Genomic DNA, 10,876 nt, shown 5'->3' on the forward strand with positions numbered 1-10,876 from the left:
TTTTATATACCTCAAATGCCACCTGCTGCATTTACAGTAGCTAGTCTGGCAGTGGTGCCACCTTGTACATGAAAAAAATAAATAAATAAAAAAATCACCGAATTCCAACGACTTTAACAGACTGATGATCCTTTCAGAAAAGGATAACAAATTCCCTCCAAATGCTAAATGCAATCATTTGCTACCAAGCCAAAGCAGGCACTACTGAAACCTGGCAGTATTTATTAATAGATGCATACAAGTCGAGGAAAATACTGTAGGACATAAAATGAAAATATATGTGTGTCTAGAAGTAAAGGCTTCTTCCACCACCTCTTTCGTCCACTGAAAAGCAAGTTCACAGTAAGCATGGGCAGTTTTCCTGACAGAATTACTCTATACAACAATAGGAAAGGGGATCAGTCAAAATGCTGCTGAATTTACAGAGTGCTGATATATACTGGCACCATACATTGCCTGACAAAAGCCAGCACCGCACAGTCTTCAGGTAGCTCAGCAGGGCAGATCACTACAGATGGTAAGAAGGTCTTTCAGAAGAGGAAAATTTTTCTGATAGTTGACAGTTGCTCTACTCAGGAATTTGAAAACAAGACTGAAACAAATCTACAAACAAAGGAGGCAGCAATACAGCTCCCTTCAGTTTGTCCATGCTGGTACATCATCATTTCTCTCATGTGCCAGCTGTGTAACTTTCACTCCCATGTTTAAACCAAAGCTAAGTATACTCCTGGATACTTTACCAATACATTAAGGAAACTATACAGCAAAGCCAGCAACAGCATTAATTAAGCATCATCACTCCCATCCAAATGAAGCAAAGTGGCAAGGGAGCAGTTTTGTTTGTGTAACTGTACATTGTGGGCCCTCACACACTTTCAGATTTTATTCTCTCTTTTTTCATGAAATTTTCCTCTCTTTCAAAAAAGCAAAAATGGTCCCTCTGCTGTTTTACTACTAATTTTCTCCTAACACTACAGGTCTCCATTTTAGACACCAATGCCCAATACAAGTGCATGTTCTGGTCTATTTTTTTTTTCCCCACATGTCAGCTATCCTTAGAAATTCTGGGACAGTATGTTTTCTATAATCCCTAATCATAAAATACTTTATCTTGAAATGGCTGGAAATCACAGCCACTTGCTTTTGCCAGATATCAAATGCAGAGCTTCATCCAAACCTGGTATACAAAGGACACATTAAATACTTCCTGCTCCACAGGCCTAAAAATAGAGACAAACATATCTATTATTAAGTAAGCATTTTTGGAGGTTTCAGTGTGACTTTTAAGATATATTAATCTGCTGTAAAATTGATGTTGCTACTTTCTTCATTAGGATATGTATCTTCTAGCCTCAGTTACTAGAAGCAGATTGGTATGTGTGCAACAACAGCTTGAAATATCCATGATGACAAAAAGTAACCACACTCATTAAGACTTCTTTGGCTATGGTAGAGTAACAGAATGACAGAGGTTGGAAGGGACCTCTGGAGGTCATCTGGTCCAGCGTTCCTGCTCAAGTAGGGCAAGTCATACAAGATGACCTTGGAAACCCGTATCAAAAATGCAATGCAGACAGAGTTCTTTCCTTCAGAGAATGCAACTGCCTAAACTGATCTGTTACCAAACAGATATACCTCCCCTCCCCCCCCCCCAAAAAAGAAAGGGGGGGGGGAGGGAGGGAACCAGATGCAACTCCTAAGTGACCCTAAAAGGCAGAAATAAGTAGGAAAAAAGCTCATACATACCAGGAGTGTTATCATTGTCCAGAACACATTAACACAATTAAACACATACACACACACGAAGGGCATAAAGCAGTAATCCAAGTGGATAAAATAAACTAGTGAACTTGAGAATTTAACATTAACATTCTTGAGGCTGCCTAGAGACTAAACATTTAAGTTACATGATCTAGAAGGCAGGTGAATCAGAATGCACCCCAGGCATCTGTGTCTAATGCCTCTTCTCCCCCAGAGCATCTTAAAACATATTACAGCTCATAATAGCCTGCAGGGAGGGTAGTACTCTTATATCCATTCAGTTTAAGAGGAACAAAAAGCAGTTTACTCAAGGTCATATTGGACAAGTCTTTACAAGATGGCCAAAGGGGTCAGCTGCATATTTCTGCTGCATCGTGCCAGTGCTGCTACACGATGTGTTTTCTACATGTTTTCTGAACTGCGCTGCAGAGTCAGATGAGCAACAGAGACAACACAGGAAGAAGAGCAGGATCTCATGGCAGGTACAGAAGGAAGGAAAACCACTCCTCTGAATCACAACAAACTGTTAGATTGGCTCAGCTGTCTCCTGAAATCTCACCCATAGGAATGTGGCAAAGCAGAAATATTACCCTCCCCGCTTCCTATCTCAAGACGTTTTTTATGTCTCCTGTGGAATGTAACCTTCCATTTTTAATTACTTGATTATGCTCTTTTATGGACAAGACTCAGGCATTCTTCTACAGTGTAAACTACAAGGAAACACTCTAACATCCATATTCTTCCAATTCCTTTTCCCTTAAAGCACTTTTCATTTTAATGTACAATGCAGTAGCATCAAGAGACCTTGTTACAGTGTTAAAATGAGCTCTGTTTTAACATTTATGACTGGCATTATCTACAATGGGCTTACAAGCAAGCCCTCCAGTCCTGCCACAACCCAACATGTGGTGTACTCTCTTTACACAAGCAGACCACTGAAATCAATCAGACTATTCATGTGAACTAGATACAGGTTTTAGCTAGTACACTTAGCCATAAGTCCACCACAGACCTCAAACTAGGGAACAAAAACACACATGGAACATCCCAGAGTTTGCTCTTGAAGAAAAATTAAAGGCTTGTCTATACAAGGGGAAAAGTGCTTCACATTCACACCCTGCCTCATTCTGCAATAACTCCCTGGTGTAGACAAGATCTTACATGCTCTTACCAAAAATATGAAATACCTGGCAAGCCCATATTTATTAAAATTTTACAGTTGTCCTATTGCTTTCAGTAATAAGCAGCCAAGCACCACTAAAGCCTCTAATTCAGATGCCAGAAAGCATACCCTCCACAGGCAAGTGTCCAAAAAAACCCACATTTAAATCCTCACAACCAGAATTTAACTAGTGGTGGAATATAAATTTGCATCCTTCAAAAAATTAACTATTCATGAAAATCTCAGGTCTGCGTACAACTTTACAGGTTTGTCAAGACTGCCTCACCTTAGCCTATTAATGGGATGCTTCCAAGTCCCATGTAAATCAGATGAGCTGAGTTCACTGATTTATGAAGAGAACAGTTCTAACACCAATGAGAACTCACCTCAAAATCCCACGAACCGAAGAAAAAAATGCAAATAAACATAATTCAATTTTTCTCATGGGGAAAACTGAGAATTGAAGAAAGGAGGCATAAGCAACGCTTGCTAAGGAGAAAAGCATTTGGTTTTCCTATTAGCAGATGTGATGAAAACAGGAAGAAAAGAATATTTTTCTTACCAGATTGAGGGACAATGTTAGATTTCTCAGAGGCCAGTTAGGCAGAGTCTTGGAACACTTCACTAAGAAAATGAGCGCTCTCAAGAAGCCCATTTGCCCAGTGTGATCCAAGATGCAACTCTGCTGCAGAAGATGCAAGAGCTTTGGAAGAATCCTCTGTGCAGGCACAGGGCTGGGGGGAAAGAAAAAGTCTAACAAAGCATTCAGTATATTCTTCTGGTGCAGACTTCAAGCTCCAGCAGAACAAAATAACTTAATGTCACTTTTGTCCTTCTTTCCTGATTGTCTTTTAAAGACAAAGTACAGCATTCCTGGTCAAGCAAAAATAAACCCAAAATCATTTAGATCTTTTTTCCCCAAACTTTCATAATATGCCTAGTACCTCAGAATGAGTGTAAATAAAGTGCTGCCATTACTTGTTGACTGACTTACTTCAACCTTACAGAAAATACATCTGTAATGTACCACAGTGGCCCAAAAAATAGATTAGACAGAGAATAAACAAAAATTCTATACACACCAGGTCTATATTTCCAGAGTTTTAAATACATCGATGGATTCTGAAACTGTATTAGTTTGGTATATCATGCTGGAAGATGCAATGTTCTTGTATTCCATTCTACCTTTGCCAAATTTAGTTTATCTGAGGATAAAGCAAAGTTATCCCCCCGATGTCTTTTCATTGTCTCTTGCACTTTTCAAAGTAATTCTTGCATAAAAACAAAGATTCTGCATCAGTAGCTGGGAAATGCTGAAAATTTTACTTTGCCATAGCAAAACCATGTCTACAGTTTGTGGCAATAATATCCCTCCCTCTTTGCTTCAAACTTCCAGTTTCTAGAAAATACTGCAGAAAAATCCAGGAACTCAGGCCTTACTAGCACCAAAAAATCCTTTTGTGACCTCATTGGGAATTTAGCCCAATGTAAAACAGACCTTGAGGCATATTAACTAAATAATCAACTCAAAGGCATTTCTGGTGTAAAACACAGTCTCCCTCCAAAATCCACATTAAGAATATTTTGTGTTTTGTCATTCTTGTTCAAAAACAACAACTACCTCCCCAAAACAAACAAACAAACATAGAAAACAGCAAAAATCCAAGCCTGAACCAAAACCAACTCATACATTACACTCTCTAGAAACTTCCATCTCATTTAAGTTTCAAAAAAAGGTCATATTTTGCTTCTATTTATTTTTACTCATGCATTGTTTAAATCTTAACTTGTTAAAGTATGGTCAGAAACACAAATTGAAAAGAAAGGAACCTGTGAAGAAAGACACCAATTAGTTTCATTGTATATGACTGAAAGAAGAACAGCCCAATCTTTAGACCTCTCAAAATCTAGTATTCTTCCAGATAAAACAAAGCAGTTTAACCTGGAGTCTGCCTTTTCAGCGATTAAACACCTCAGCTATTTTAAGTGTAATGCTCTGAATCTGACTTAAAAGTACAAGCTTCTGACAGTCACAGATATTTAATAATTAATACTTAATTATATAAAGTACATGGCAGCAAAGTTCCACCAGAAGCTAATACAGGATTTAAAGATGCAAAACTATTCAAAACTAAGCAGAGCACCCTGCAGTCTAACTCCAGCCACATAGCTGCAGAGTTCACATTTACACACAAACAGGCACATCAAAAACTTTCTTTCAGGGCGTTTCCTGTGTTGCTAACAAGTTCCAGCTTCTCTCCTGCTGGATCTAAATTTAACAAAGACTGAGTCTTAAAAAAAAAATAAAAGAAAAAAGAAAAAATAAAAAATCTACAACAAAAAAACAACAAACCAAAAACAAAACAAAAAAAACCCCAACCCACACCACATACGCAACTTCAACGCAATGCAGCAAACATTTAACAGGCACCTTTGTTTCTAAAGCTGTTAATTAACAAATATACTAAATATGCAGCAAACAAAGAAAAAAGTAACCCTTTCACCCTACACGTTTCTGAAATGGCATTTTAAATGCTACTAGGTACAGGTAACACAAGCATTAACAACAGTTGCTAATTCAATAAACTTAAAAGTGAGTGACCCTTACGGAGGAAGTCAGCAGTTTAACCAGAAGCCAAGGCTCCCCAATATGGCCAAGTGTGCTTTGACAGACAAATTAAGAGCACTAACCACAACAGCAGCTTGGATTAAGCTGAAAAGATTCCTTACAAAATCTTCAGACTTTGTTAAAAGCATGCTAATTCTTGAATATTTTAATTGCAAGTTTGTCTGAGCAAGGGAGGGGGAATACGCAGGTAGAAGGGAAAGAGTAAGAAACAGCTGGAAGTGAAGGAGGTTCACGTTCAGCTGCTGAGCCCAATGACAAATGCGCACATGCACAAACCACCCTTGTCCCAAGATGCTTCTGCCTATGGGGCTCCTTCTTGAGACCACACAGGGGCCATTCCCGCTCCATCAGGACAACTGTTTCACTTCCCACACAATGCGGGACATGTCACACATTCACCTTTCATGCTTTTCTTTGAGAGGTTAATTCTTGCAATGCTGGAATATGACACATCTTTTTTTAAAAAAGGTGTTATATTTGAGTAATCCCTGGATCGTCAATGAGAGGGGAAATTCTACTGCAGCCTAAAATGAGACTGCCAACTCTTCTACCATAGGCTACAGAGGTTTTTCCTCTTATGACACCACCCTGTAATTTAGAAAAACACAGAAATTTGCATTTATTGATAATTCCCAAGTTCTAACTTAAAGGAACACCATGAATACAAGGAAGCTGATAAAAAAAAGCACAGAAATTCAAAACAACATATATCTGTAGCTTTGCACCTTCCATGGTTACAATATTTAAGACCACTAGAACGCTAAGTTGCATTTAGTTTTCCAATTTCATACATGTCTAGATATAGCTGAAATCACGGCTGTGAATGCACATGAGGAAGAACTAGATGGCTTCAGGATCAGCCCTATTCCCCAAATTATTTTGGTCTTCTGGATTTCAAAAGTGCCTGAGAAGTACTTCACAAAGCAGCGCTTCATCAAGTCAGTCACCATGCAAACACTGAAACCCCATAATCCCTAGACCTGCTGACACAGAGTATTTGCAGAAAAAGGTCAAATGAGCAATAATTTATTGAGCATTGCCACCAACTTCAACAACGTCAAGATCCTAAAAGCAGCTCTTGATTTGACCTCAGAGCCATTTCAATTTCTGCTAATGGCTATGCAAAAAACTCATTCACTGGTACCACTAAACTGACCCCTGTTTAAGACCCAGTGAGATTCTCAAGCTGAAAGCATTATACAGTCAATGAAAAGTAGCAAACTCTTCTCTGCAAACACTTGAGAACTGACATCCCACGCAACAAGGCACGGATGAGGAGACACTTCAAATCTGGCAAGCTGGCTGATCTGCAAGGTGCTTCATCCAGCAAGTTAGTGGAACTTCTGTTTTCAAATTGGCACCCTCTTTAGAAATGATTATTCCAGATCAAGAAGAGAAAAGGGAAGAAGTGAATTACTAAATTGTAGATGGCACTACCTCTGGAAACAAAGCACATATTCCAGGAACTACTCCCAGTCATGCAATGGAGAAATAACTGATAGACAATTTTTGCTACCTGGCCTTCTGCTTCCAGGCCTGTACAAACACTACTTGTGCACAGGAGCTTCTTCATACATCATACAGGGAGGCCAAGCACTGAAGTTAAGAAATTGCAAAGTTCAACATTCCAGTACCAAAGTGCCTTTACAGATCAAGCCTATAGCTTAATGGGCCTCCTCTCAGTAAGTGGAGGGGAGAAAACAAAAACAGAATTCCCAAACCACAGCAAGAGAAACGGGATTTTCAAAAGTTAAAGTCATTACGTTAACATGAACTATAATGCATATATTTCAAGATGCTGGAGTCACAAGGAAGCCTATACAGTGATATACCACCTATACAGCACAGAAACCTGAAACAACTACAAAGCAAACTCTGCAGGATTAGTCTCTCTACACAACTGAAAAACAGGGTGGGGGTAAGCAACAAGATATTTTAGCTATGATAAGGAGATCACTGGCATGCTATTTTGCTGAAGCACAAAACAAAAATGGCAGAAAACCTGTGTTCCAGTTCAGACTATTCCTATTTAAAATTGTCTCCACCCTAAGCAAGCAGGAAAGGTACTCTGCACCAGACTCTTAAAGTTATATGGTAAAGCCGAATACCGAATACAGAGCATCTCGCCACCTCTACAGTGTATTTTATACTTGGATAAATAATCTAATCAGGTAAGCATGCTGAAGTATCCTCATAGAATTTCCTAAGTACAATGAAAACTAAAGGATTTAATCAGCCATGCTGAACAATGAACTTTAAAAGGAGAAGGTAGTAAGATATAGCATAGCAAGTAGACACATTAATATTAGGCCAAACAATAGATATTCTGCATTAATGTGCAACTGATCGCTTTATTTACCTCCTTCAAGACAATATCAGAGAGTTTAAGACTCCACCAAACCAAACTTTTTCCCCCTTTTTTTCTTTCTTAGAAAAAAACAAAAAACCAACAAAGGACGAACAAACAACAACAACTAAAATACAAGGCACTTTTCAAACTAAATACAAAACCAAATGCAGTGAGGATCACAGAGTGTTTCAGTACTTGCTTTTGGGGGTTTTTTTTTCAGTTTGGTGTTATACTATACCTTACTTATTGTTCAGAGGTCAGTTCTCTAACAGCGGTGCCTCCTATACTCAAACATATTTTCAAAAAATGGCAGCTTATGCCTTTGTCAGGCCATATGCTTTTTTCTTTTCTCATTGCCACAGCTTTGTGATAAATAAACTCTCCAACCTCCATGTTAAATCTGGAGAGCTGAAAGCAACCAAAGACACAAACTAACCCAGTTTTCTCAATCCTTGCCCACACAGAAAACCCAAAGCTGGCCTTTCTCTATTTTTCTGGAAAACATAAAGGTCCAGCTCCTGGTAGAGCTTGGAATACAAGTTTTTAATCAAGGCAGCATCTCTACAGAAAAATCTTAATTGTAAAGCTATTAATACCTATTTCAACTTACAGATGTTTATGGGTGTCATTGCAAATAACCAACAGACCAGATTGATGTTCTTAAACACACACGCACAAGTTTGAAGGCTTTCAGATTAATCTTTCATCTTCAAAGAAAGGTTTAACCTTGATGACAGGAAGAAGTTCAGCTAAAGAAAAACAGAACACCTCTCCTAAGGCTGCTTAGCTGTCTTCAGAAGTATACACTCAGATCACAGTGTTGCTATGGCATCAACTTTGGGACTGTGGTTCGACACACAAAATGCCTTTTTCCTACAGACTGTTATGGGAAGCTGAGCAACTCTGGCCATGAACCAAATATGTTTTGGCTCTGAAGCAGACATAATTCTTCACCATTTGGACATTCCAATGGTTAGCTAAACTGAGGAAGCAGGACAACCAGCACTTTAGAGCATCCAGATTTAGACGAAGGTCTAAATGCACTGCCCTAGCAGCAGCAGAAAGAAATTGTATTTGCACTTGCCTTGTTCACCAGCATTATTTAATAACACAACACCATTTTTCCAGCACTCAACTGTCAGATCAGAACAAACGGGAAAAGTTCATTTATGACAGCTGCATATCAAGCTACAGTGGAGGACTGCAGAATCCAAACATATATTTCCCTCATTATCTGGTAATTTTAAGCATAAGGCTATTTCTAAGGAGCAGCTATCAAAAAATGCAAGCTAATACAGGCCTTTCACATGTACTGAATAATCCTGCAAAACTCTGAAGTAGCCTGGATGAGTAAAACATTTAACATACTCCAAAACAGTAGACCTCTTGCAAACTGTTTTACACCCAGCAATCACAGGAGCCCAAAGCCAACCTCCCACATTGCCAACTGTTAGCCTTCCAAACGGTAAAGCAGCATTTGATTCATCAGTCAGAAAACACAACCTCTAGAGTAGCCCAGCTGAGTGCCACTTTCGCATTGCCACAAAGGGGGGAAAGAGGTGGGTATAAAACAGAACAGGGTTGAGGTGACCCCCTCAGTATCACACTGAACCAGATCTAGCCTCCTTTCCCCTCCCACCCCCGAGGTTCATCCTCACAGAAAGATGTGCATGACTATATTATATTTTGAAAACAATCACGAAGGACCCAGTTTACTCTCTGTCCAATAAATATGCATTATAAGGCTAGGGCAAACAACTAACTGAAATAACACTACTGAGAAATCAGAAAGCTTTAGGAAGTATGTTATAAAATACACAGTTACTATACATTAATAACTCACATATTAAAATAAAAAACAAATTATCATTTTATCCTTCAGATCATAGCAGGCAACACCACAAAAGCAGGACCTTCTGTTTCATTAATCAAAACAAGGTCATTGCCAACGGATGCACACATGCCCCCATACAGTCCATTTCAGTCTAGAAAGGTAAATAGCTGAACATCTCCCTTCTTGCCAACTCTGCCTGGAACATCTCATGCAGATCTGACGCCTGATTTAGTATTGCACGGCTGCCTTTGCCATATGCCTTAACTTTAGCTGCCATACTATTAATGGGACAGTCGTGACACATCTCCTGTTCTCAGCAGGGCTCCTTCGCGTTCTGCTATCACAAACGAGTAACCACAAAGAACTCAAGTTTTCCAGAATGCAGAATCTCTACTAATAAAGGAATGAAGGTTTTACTAGTTACAGAAACGTGGAAGTATGCGCTGGGAGGCGGAAATCCTGGCCGCGCAGCAGCCCCGGGCCTCACTCCTGTGGGAGCGCCTCCTCTAGCCCCCCTGGCCTGGCCCGGCCCGGGCGGACCCCGCCGCCCGCCCCCAGGCTCTCCGGCCTCCTCGGCCGCCGCAGGCCGCACCTCTCCGCGCTCCGCCCAGCCCTACCCCCACCTGTGCCGGCCACGGCCACGGCCCGGGCCCCGCCGCAGGGGCAGCCGCCGCCTCAAGCGCCGCCGCCCGCCTCAGCTCCCGCCCTGCGCCCGCCCAACGTGCCCGTACACTCTCCTCGGCCAAAAAGTTTTGAGTCGCGCCCCGCCGCCGCCGAGCACCCGCGCAGCCCTCCAGACAGGCTGGCCGGGTGGAGGGGGAGCAGGAGGAAGGGCTTACCTCCGCCCGCAGCGCCCGGCCCCCGCGCCCAGGCGCTCCCGCAGCGCGGCCCAGGCAGGGCTCCTCTGCGGGCAGCCGGGCGCGTCGGCGGGATGAGCTCACTGGCAGCCGGCAGCAGCAGTCCCCGCCCCGCGCACCCCACGGCCGCCCCTCCACAGGGCCGCTCCGCGGGGCGGGGAGCGCCGGGGCGGAGCGGAGCCGGGCAGCGAGGGCAGATCCCGCCGCTGCCTCAGCACGGGCCCGCGGCTCCCTAGGGCCCGTAGGGCGGCTGCGCTCCCGGAGCTCCGCAGGCGGCGGTCGG

At 41.7% G+C, this 10,876-nt stretch overlaps 1 protein-coding gene across 4 annotated transcripts in view; it reads right to left on the reverse strand.

Moving 5' to 3' along the window:
• The window catches only part of TANC1 (tetratricopeptide repeat, ankyrin repeat and coiled-coil containing 1), an 85,934-nt gene extending 75,281 nt beyond the window's left edge, over positions 1-10,653 (reverse strand). Inside the window, exon 1 of one of the 4 annotated variants that reach the window (XM_030487620.1) lies at positions 10,576-10,653. The gene's annotated coding sequence lies outside the window, so the exon portion shown is untranslated. Of the gene's footprint in view, positions 1-1,105; positions 1,618-3,485; positions 3,653-10,359; positions 10,405-10,575 lie in introns of those variants that run through there. The other 3 variants (XM_030487616.1, XM_030487615.1, XM_030487614.1) reach the window with 3 other exon arrangements.
• Positions 10,654-10,876: the final 223 nt, after the last annotated feature.

This window comes from Strigops habroptila, chromosome 5 (genome assembly GCF_004027225.2).
Source record: "Strigops habroptila isolate Jane chromosome 5, bStrHab1.2.pri, whole genome shotgun sequence".
NCBI classification, from domain to species: Eukaryota; Metazoa; Chordata; class Aves; order Psittaciformes; family Psittacidae; genus Strigops; species Strigops habroptila.